The sequence below is a fragment of the Macaca fascicularis genome, chromosome 17 (genome assembly GCF_037993035.2).
Source record: "Macaca fascicularis isolate 582-1 chromosome 17, T2T-MFA8v1.1".
In the NCBI taxonomy this organism is placed as follows: Eukaryota; Metazoa; Chordata; class Mammalia; order Primates; family Cercopithecidae; genus Macaca; species Macaca fascicularis.
Genome location: NC_088391.1, coordinates 24,275,734 through 24,285,878, shown reverse-complemented (window position 1 = coordinate 24,285,878; position 10,145 = coordinate 24,275,734). Strand labels below are relative to the sequence as shown.

The window sequence follows — 10,145 nt, the reverse complement described above, 5'->3', positions numbered from 1 at the left end:
GAGGCATGAGAATCGCTTGAGCCTGGGAGGCAGAGGTTGCAGTGGGCCAAGATGTGCACCACGGCACTCCGGTCTGGGCAACAGAGTGAGACTCTGTCTCCAAAAAAACAAAACAAAACAAAACAACAACAAAAAACAAACAAAAAAATCCTCTGGTAAGGTTAGGGCATCTATGCTTGTAATAAGCTCCCAGGGGATTCTGATGAACATCAAAGTTGGAAAGACATCGGTTTTGCTGACTAAATTGGGCTTCATTTTTGTTCAACTATCACCTTCCATTCGCCTAAGCCTAGATATTGCTCATTTCTGGTAAACACTCAATAAAGATGCAGCTCCACTGTGTGTTCACATATGCTCGCTAGAAAGACTATAAATGTGATTTTAAAAAGCTCTTTATGATTTGCTGGTAGAAAGAAATACTCTGAAACCATCTTCTCATGTCATTTTCTTAGAGGCAACACAGTAGAATGGATTGATTAACATCTTACAAACTGACAGGTTAAAAGATAGTTTTAAATCTTTATTGATAAACTGTCATTTGACTGCAAACATTTTAAACTTTAAGAACCTCTGTTTTCAAATATGACAATTTTATTAGGCAATATACAAGGCTTTTAGGGGAAAACACTAATTTAAATTCAGTTAAAATGAAGACTAAAGAATAACCACAGTTTCTAGATTTATTTGCTGGACAATATTAAATTAATTATATCTGTATCTGTTATAAATATGAGCAATCTTAGGCTGATGATAAATTGCTTTTGTTAAGTGTGTAGTGTGAATTAGGTATTATAGTATTATTTATCCTTAGGTGAGCAAAATGTGTTGCTTTCAGCCATCACCTAAAAAGACAAAAATCATCATGTTATATATATAAGCAACTTCATTTGTTCTTTTGTACCTAGTGATAAAAAAGGAACAAGTTTATTTTCATCTCAGAGCTCTGATTATATGAAGACAAAACTAGGACTAAATACCTTATCATATAGCCTGTTTGGCCAACATTACCCCATCATAAAGAAAACAAATGGAAGTGCTTTAAAGGGCAGGACAGTGGTAAGTAATCAGAGATATGAAAATGAACTTTGAAATGCTTTTCAATATTCTTGAATAGGTTCTTGAAATTTGTCCAGATCTCAAAACAATGATGCACCCTTATAACTTTTATTATTTGTCTTTCATACCTAGTTCTGCAGAAGTTTGTTGCTTTTTTTTTTTTTCCTTTTTAGAGACGGGGTCTCTGTCGCCCTGACTGGGGTGCAGTGGCACGTTCATAGCTCACTGCAGCCTTCAACTCTTGGACTCAAGTGATCCTCCTGCCTCAGTTTCCTGAGTAGCTGGGACTACAGATGTATGCCATGCCACCATGCCCAGATAATTTTTAATTTTTTTTTTTTTTTTGTAGAGACAAGGTCATGCCATGTTGCCCAGTTTGGTCTTGAACTTCTGGCCCTCAAGTGATCCTCCTGCCTTGGCCTCTTGAAGTGCTGGGATTACAAATGTGAGCCTCTGTGCCTAGCCTTTTGTTTCTTTTTAACATTCTTTCACCTACTGTTGTCTCTTCTTTGTCAGCAAGTATAGAAACTGGTATCTAAAAGTAAACTCAGTTGCTTCTGAAGTTAATACCTTAGCTGCCAAAGCACAGTTATCTAAGACCTCAAAGTAACATTAACTGGTTAATTCCCCCAAGGAAAATAGTCATAAGGTAGAGACCACTCTTTGCAGATTATCTATAGCCTACCAGTGCTCCCTTTTTGTGCTCCCTGCCTTTTCAATGTTCTGCATTTCTGAGGCATTCAGTCATCAGGCATCCCTGGCCTCAAGTCAGCCAGGGACAAGGACCTTATAATCTGACTATTCCTCTTAGGGACTTATCTATTTTAAAAGGTGCTGAAGGGACGGTAAAGTGCAATGAAACTGAATTATCATTGGCAGTAGAATCTTGAGCACTGTAGCAGCTGGTTGGTAGATGTTTGAAGGGTGAATGCTTTTAGGCATTCACTCAACAGAAGTGACAATCCATTCTTCAAGAGGCAAGTATTGCTGGTACTGGTGTTTGTTGCTATGCAACGTAAAGTGATTATGTATTTAGGAATATATAATGGGAAAACAGAACATGTAACAAGGGAGAGGGGATTGCTTTTAGGAACACATGTAAGTGCAGTGGTTCTTTTTTTTAAATTTAATTTCTTTTTAGAGACAGGGTTTCACCACATTGGCCAGGGTAGCCTTAAACTCCTGGCCTCAAGCAATCCTCCCACCTTGGCTTTCCAAAGTGCTGAGATTACAGGCATGAGCTACCTTGTCTGCACGTAAGCGCAGTGATTCTTAAACTTGAATTTACAAAGAATGGCCTGGAATAATTGTTAAAAATGAAGATTCTCTGATTCTAACCCCAAAGATTCCTATTCAATAGGTGTGGGCCTGGAGATCTGCATTTAAATGAACTCCTAGGTGATTCTGTTAGAAATAGTTTAAGGATTACAAATTAAGAGACAGACTGACCTACTGTATTTTTCAGTCCCTAAGTAAAAACATCCTGCTATGTCCAGAATTCTAAAGACTTGAGTAATAACTGTTGAATCCATCTGGTGCTATTCAGTTCTTAAAAAGAATATAAATAACCCTCAATAACCAGGCCCAGGAGGAAACAAGTAATTTACAACTTCTGAAAAAAAATCTATTCTTAAATATTTATAGTTTTGATGATAAAGTATAGGTTCACTGTTCAGTTTAATGTATTAATGTTCTGATAACTAATGACAGTTATTAGTGGAGTTACATACAGGGTGTTTGCAGAGCAAGGGCCTAAGAGTGAATTCAGACACATTTGGGGAATTCTGGAAGGCCAGCAAAGTAGACCTTTGGTGTAAGAACCATCTGATCAATTCCAATGTAATGTTTATAACTTGGTTAAGAAGTATTCTCCATTGGAGGCCGGGGCAGTGGCTCACGCCTGTAATCCCAGCACTTTGGGAGTCCGAGGCGGGTGGATCACCTGAGGTCAGAAGCTCAAGACCAGCCTGGCCAACATGGTGAAACCCCGTCTCTACTAAAAATACAGAAATTAGCCAGGTGTGGTGGCGGGCACCTGTAATCCCAGCTATCAGGAGGCTGAGGCAGGAGAATCAATTGAACCTGGAAGGTGGAGGGTGCAGTGAGCTGAGATTGCGCCATTATACTCCAGTCTGGGCGACAGAGCGAGACTCTGTCTCAAAAAAAAAAAAAAAGTATTCTCCATTAGGAAGCTTCCTTTCACCTCCCAGGACTGGGTTAGATGCTCCTATATAGGCTTCATAGTATCACTAGATACTATGAAGACCCAACCCTGAGCCATCATATTTCTCACAATATACCCACCACACTGGTGCAGTTCTTCAAACACCAAAGAACTAAAGCTTCAGGGCATTTGCATATGTGATCAGTCACTTTTCACACTGCTAGCTTTTCATTTTTTTAGGTTTCAGCTTAAATGACACATCTTCAGAGACTTCTCCTCACCCTGATTCGACAGAATGCCCATCGCCCATCCTCAACTACTTGTTCTAGTCTCTCACCGCCCTGTTTTCTAACAGCTATCAACAATGTGCGATTACTTGATCTTTTTTACTCAGATCTTTTTCTGCTCTCCCACTAGAATATAAAATCACAAATCAACGAGTCTGCTTTACTTATCTGTGAATACCCTGGAAGTGACCAGCACAGAATCTTCTCCCAGGCAGGAAGATTATGCCTGCCTGGTTCACCATCGTGTCCTTAGCACCTAGCATGCACTGAGGCATTTAATAAATGTTTATTGAATAAATGAACAAACATATAAGCTCCTCAAGAAATACTTATTATCGGGAAATGATCTGAGAAAGCAAAGGTTCTCTTTTTGACCCTACATGTTCAGATTCCTATCATTCAATGCTTAGTTTTTATGTTGCAAAGCATCTCTTTTGGTCACTTTCAATTTGGGAGGTAGAGAGACCAAACCAAACCAAAGAAACTCATACTCAAACAATCCAGAAAAACCTACCCACTGTTACAGGTCCTGTGATAGGAAGAACAATGGAATCTTGGTTATAACCCAGTGCCACAGTGCTCTCAAGAGCATTTCCAGTTTGTCTGTCTCGTGTTTCTAAATAAACAGACAATATCTGTATAGTTACCTTAGGATAATGAAAACCTGGCAAACGAGTTGTCTAGAGTTAAAGTTGTTGTTGTTGTTGTTTACAATAGCTTACAATGATCTGGATGGCCGGAATAAACCTTTGCAGAATATTATCTTTACCAATACTGCCTGCTTCAGAAAAGCTAATAATGTTAAAACAAAACAAAAATAAAAACTACAACTTCTCAGATATAGATAAAACTTTATTTATACGTAAAAAATTACATTCAGGAATTCTGTTCCTAAAAACATTCTCTTAGTAAAGCTCAAAATGAAAAGGTTGAAAGGGGCAGTGAACAGCTTTTTAACTGTGTACACACTGCAGTCACAAGCAATTTTTTAAGCTGCAAAAATCACCTCTCCTAAGTAGCATGAGCTTTTGAAACTGAAGACTTAAATCTCATGATGGCATCAAAAGCTAAAGCAAAATAAATCAATATTCTGAAACAGAAGACTTGGCTGTCGATGTTAATGGGGTGCTATCTCCAACCACTTTCCATCATGTTACTTCTTCCTCTTAGTTGTAACTCAACAAATAACTTTTTCTAATAATACCTATCACTGCACGGAAAAAATGAAAAGAGAAGTGATGAGGGCCTCCTATTAGTAGTTTAATATTTTTTTTTTTTTTTTTTTTGAGACGGAGTCTGGCTCTGTCGTCCAGGCTGGAGTGCAGTGGCCGGATCTCAGCTCACTGCAAGCTCCGCCTCCCGGGTTTACGCCATTCTCCTGCCTCAGCCTCCCGAGTAGCTGGGACTACAGGCGCCCGCCACCTCGCCCGGCTAGTTTTTTGTATTTTTTAGTAGAGACGGGGTTTCACCGTGTCAGCCAGGATGGTCTCGATCTCCTGACCTCGTGATCTGCCCGTCTCGGCCTCCCAAAGTGCTGGGATTACAGGCTTGAGCCACCGCGCCCGGCCTAGTAGTTTAATATTAACATTATCTACCCTCAATAAGAAACAAAAAATGCCATAATGTTTTAGGATAAAATTATTTATATAATAATCATTGATCTATTCTAAAGCATGTAAGCCTTGGTACCATGCAAATCACTTCTTTTTTTTTTTGGAGATGGAGTCTCACTCTGTTGCCCAGGTTGGAGTGCAGTGGCACGATCTCGGCTCACTGCAACCTCTGCCTCCCGGGTTCAAGCAATTCCTCTGCCTCAGCCTCCCGAGTAGCTGGGACTACAGGCGCACGCCGCCACCACGCCCGGCTAATTTTTTATATTTTAGTAGAGACAGGGTTTCATCGTGTTGCCCAGGCTGGTCTCGAACTCCTGAGCTCAGGCAATCCGCCTGCCTTGGCCTCCCAAAGTGCTAGAATTACAGGCGTGAGCCACGGCACCTGGCCAACCTCAACTTCACTTCTAAATAAATTGTTAATTCAAAGAATCATTCAGGCCAGGCGTGGTGGCTCACACCTGTAATCCCAGCACTTTGGGAGGTCAAGGTGGGCAGATCACCTGAGGTCAGGAGTTTGAGACCAGTCTGACTAACATGGTGAAACCCCGTCTCTACTAAAAATACAAAAATTAGCCAGGCGTGGTGGTGGGCGCCTGTAGTCCCAGCTACTCGGGAGGCTGAGGCAGAAGAATCACTTGAACCCGGGAGGTGGAGGTTGCAGTGAGCCGAGATCACGCCATTGCATTCCAGCCTAGGCAACAAGAGTGAGACTCCATCGCAAAAACAGAAAACAAAACAAAGAATCATTCGATGTTAAAATGATAAATGTCAAGTGGTTGCTACATCTAAACAAGATTAAAAACTCTTAGATCAGGGCTTTTCTTTTTTTTTTTTTTTTCCTTTTCTTTTTTTTTTTTTTTTAGAGCAAGACTTAATTTACTATGTTGTGCCCAATACAAAAAGGATTTCATTTATCTGGTAAGGCGGTCTTACTAGGGGTGTACCCACCATCTGTCGTGTTTTGTTATATCCCTCCTTACTTCCCCACCTGCTAAACCAAATAACCCCACTATTTACTTACCAGTAATGTGGTTACTATTTGAAGCATCTAAACCTATTGGAGATGACAATTTAGAGAGCTGGACAAAATCATATAATTTCAAGTATAATAAACTTAAATGGCACCTTCGATGGTACGAACATTAAAAGTATCTGCTCCATTATATGAACTTAGTGTTGCTCTTTTTTCTTCTTCATTTTTAAATTTCAAAAGAGGTCACATTCCTATGATACTTGGCCAAAAAATGTAGGCAATTAAAAGGTCCTTATTAAAATGTCTTCTGCCAGATGGAAAGGAGACTTGATTCAATTAGGTCTTTTGCAGCTTCGGAAGTGGGGAGGGGATGAAATAAAGAACACCTTTCCATCCTGTGCAATGACTACTTTGTCCTTCAATATTCTTGTATTGGGATTAGTCTCTCTGTGGGGCAAAACAACCTCTGAAACTGGCCTTACATTGTGTCAAAATTATCCTCAGGTTGGCACAAAAGAGCATTAGCTCCAAAGCCAGTAAGGTAGTAACTTCTGGAAGCATTAGGCGGAAAGCAGAGGTTTCTCTCCTTTATGCCAAGGTCATGGTCACTCCAAAGTTGAGGGATGAAACAGTAAATATATAATACAGAAATATCCCTATTCTCTTTAAATGAGAAAAACAAAGAAAAGTAAGTATCCAAAGATAACAGTTTTACTTTAAAAAATACAAATTTCTCAAAAATATGTTAAGAATTTACATAACGAAGAGGAGCTAGAAAATAGTTTTTCCTTTCATTGGGAAAAAATTATAACAAATAATATTAATGCAATGGAGATACTCTTGTACAAAATTTTGTGTTCAGAAAATACTGCTCATTAAAAATGACATTTTTGGTCAAAAGGTAGCTCTGTTCAATTTTGAGTACGTAAGAAAGTTTTTCAATTTGCTTAGGAGAATAATTCATCTATTTATTTATTTATTTATTTATTTATTTATTTAGAGATGGAGCTTCGCTCTTGTTGCCCAGGCTGGAGTGCAGTGGTGCGATCTTGGCTCACTACAACCTCTGCCTCCCAGGTTCAAGTGATTCTCCTGCTTTAGCCTCCCGAGTAGCTGAGATTACAGGTGACCGCCACCACACCCGACTAATTTTTATATTTTTAGTAGAGATGGGATTTCACCATGTTGGTCAGGCTGGTCTCGAACTCCTGACCTCAGGTGATCCACCCACCTCGGCCTCCCAAAGTGCTGAGATTATAGGTGTGAGCCACCGCGCCCAGCTAATTCATCTTTTTAATAGCAACGCTCCTTTTGCTATGGTTTACACTGATGCCATGGAAAAACTATATTGTACTGTTATTATTAGAGGAAGAATAATTTGTACCATCATATAAATAGTTTACTCAGTTTTCATAAAGCTTACAGGAACTAGGAATCAGAATCTTTTTCCATTAAAAATTTGTGTCTCGGCTGGGCGTGGTGGCTCATGCCTGTAATCCTAGCACTTTGGGAGGCCGAGGCAGGTGGATCACCTGAGGTCTGGAGTTCGAGACCAGCCTGGAACAATATACAGTGAAACTCCATCTCTACTAAAAAATACAAAAATTAGCTGAGTGTGATGGCGCATGCCTGTAGTCCCAGCTACTTGGGACACTGAGGCAGGAGACTTGCTTGAACCCAGGAGGTGGAGGTTGTAGTGAGCCGAGATCACAGCACTCTACTCCAGCCTGGGTGACAGAGCAAGATTCTGTCTCTCAAAAAAACAAAAATAAACAACAATAAAAATTTGTGTCTCATCAAAACTAGAATACTAGTGGAACAATTGGGATTAATCTGCAAGAAAATATAACTTATAGAATTTCCATTTATTTAACAATAGTTTAATAGTTTAAATAAAATTTATCATCTTATAAATTTACCATCGTAAGAGGCAGTGCTTAAAGCATTACAAACTTATAATACTCCCAATTAGGAGGGTTATGATTATAAATTTTCCATTTCCATTTTTGTATTTAGGGATTATAAATTTTTTTTAAAAGGCTATTCACGATTGATATGACCCCCGTAAATTAGCTAAAAAAAAAGGTTATGACCCCATATATTAGCTACAAACTGTTAAGTACAGTATATAAATGAGTAAAGTCAGATTGTCCCAAAGCAAAGTTCCAGGACTCAGAAAGCTTTGGTTGAGATCATAGAGATTGAGTCTTACAGATTTCACACTGCCAACAGTTAATGGCATATCTTGTCCTGATTGCCTCCCCTAGAAATACGAACTATTAAAGTTGGAAAAACCAAAATAGTTTTCCCTTAGCACATGAGATAACCCAGAGATCTTTCTGACTTAAAAACAATTAAAAAAATTAAACAACAAATAAAAAGCCCTGAGTACTAAAACAAGAAAACTGATTACAAAACAGGCAAAACCCATACCCTCTATTTTCAAGTAAATTTGTATTCACTGGCTGCAGTTTAAAGGGAAATAACAACACATTTCAAAGTCACGGATTTACAGGAAGGACTTGACACACTGACTCCAGGGCAGGTTAGGTATATTTCACGAGGAGGTCCAGGCTGTGGTAGAGATTTGGCAGTCAGTCCTGACCAGACCTTAGAGGGTACTTGTGAGACACCACAAAAATCAGGGGGAATGGAAGCCTCTTAAAATAATTATTTGAAGAAAAGCCCATAATTCCCCATACTTCCACAGAAGCTAAAGGCACATAGAATATCCTGTTCTATATAAGAAACATTTGTTTTATGTTTCCACATGACCTTAAAAGGACACAAAGAACAAGGTAAATCTGTATGTTTTTTAAGATTAAAATAATCTCTAATCTTAAGAAGCCAAAAACAAAGAAATAAAGATGGACAAAGAGTATTCTTCAACTTTTCTTCATTGCACAGGGAAATCCCCCTGAGGTAAGAATAAGAAAACTCAGTAAGTTGGAAAATATTTATAAATTTAACTATATTTCCCTCAAAAATCACATTTGAATATTGATATAGGTTTCATACAATTAAAAATCATAAAGATTTGAAGAAGCAACCTCAGCTTTTATGTAATTTCTTTTCTTTTTCTCTTTTTCTTTCATTTTTGAGACGGAGTCTCTTGCTCCTGTCACCCAGGCTAGAGTGCAGTGGCACGATCTCGGCTCACTGTAACCTCCGCCTCCCAGGTTCAAGCAATTCTTCTGCGTCAGACTCCCAAGTAGCTGGGATTGCAGGTGCGTGCCACCACACCTGGGTAATTTTTTTTTTTTTTTAATATATTTTTATCAGAGATGGGGTTTCACCATGTTGTTCAGGCTGGTCTCGAACTCCCGACCTCAGGTGATCCACCCCGCCTCAGCCTCCCAAAGTGCTAGGATTACAGGTGTGAGCCACTGGCCTCTTTTTTTTTTTTTCTAAAGAGACGAGGTCTCACTTTGTTGCCCAGGCTGGAGTGCAATGGCATAATCACAGCTCACTGCTGCCTCGAATTCCTGGGCTCAAGGGATCCTCCCGCCTTAGGCTGCTGAGTAGCTGGGACTGTAGGTGTGCTCCACTGCACCTGGCTAGTTTTTTGTAGATATGGGGTCTCACCATCTTAAGCAGGCTGGTCTCAAACTACTGGGCTCAAGTGATCCTCCCACACTGGCCTCCCAAAGTGTTGGGATTACAGGCGTGAGCCACTGCACCCAGCTTTATGTAATTTCTTAATTACCATTCTGAACCCTTGTCAGATTGGGCTACGGATGAATATTGGAATAGTTTTGAACCTTAACTTATAGGGGACCTTTCTAAGCAACAAACATTTCCTAGTTGGGATTTTGTTTAACATACAAACTACCAGCAAGCCTTTCTTCATCTTTAATAAAGTGTGCATATTTACTCAAGTATCAGATCACACCTTCCTTTGCTATTTCTCATACGCTGAATTTTTATTTTAACATTTTTAATAGCAATGCCCTATTAGGTTATTATGAAGGAAAGGCTATTTTTCCAGTAAGCCATATTTTTCATCCCACAAGGCTGACTTTTCAAAAATCACTGTTTACTTACAAAAATAT

General features: G+C 39.3%; 1 protein-coding gene across 5 annotated transcripts in view; it reads right to left on the bottom strand.

Annotated features, from left to right (window-relative positions):
• Positions 1-509: 509 nt before the first annotated feature.
• The window catches only part of GPALPP1 (GPALPP motifs containing 1), a 50,622-nt gene continuing 40,986 nt past the window's right edge, over positions 510-10,145 (bottom strand). For 2 of the 5 annotated variants that reach the window (XM_074021943.1, XM_015438967.4), the window contains exon 9: positions 7,958-9,010. The gene's annotated coding sequence lies outside the window, so the exon portion shown is untranslated. Of the gene's footprint in view, positions 843-4,338; positions 4,718-6,079; positions 6,757-7,957; positions 9,011-10,145 lie in introns of those variants that run through there. The other 3 variants (XM_015438968.4, XM_065533205.1, XM_015438969.4) reach the window with 3 other exon arrangements.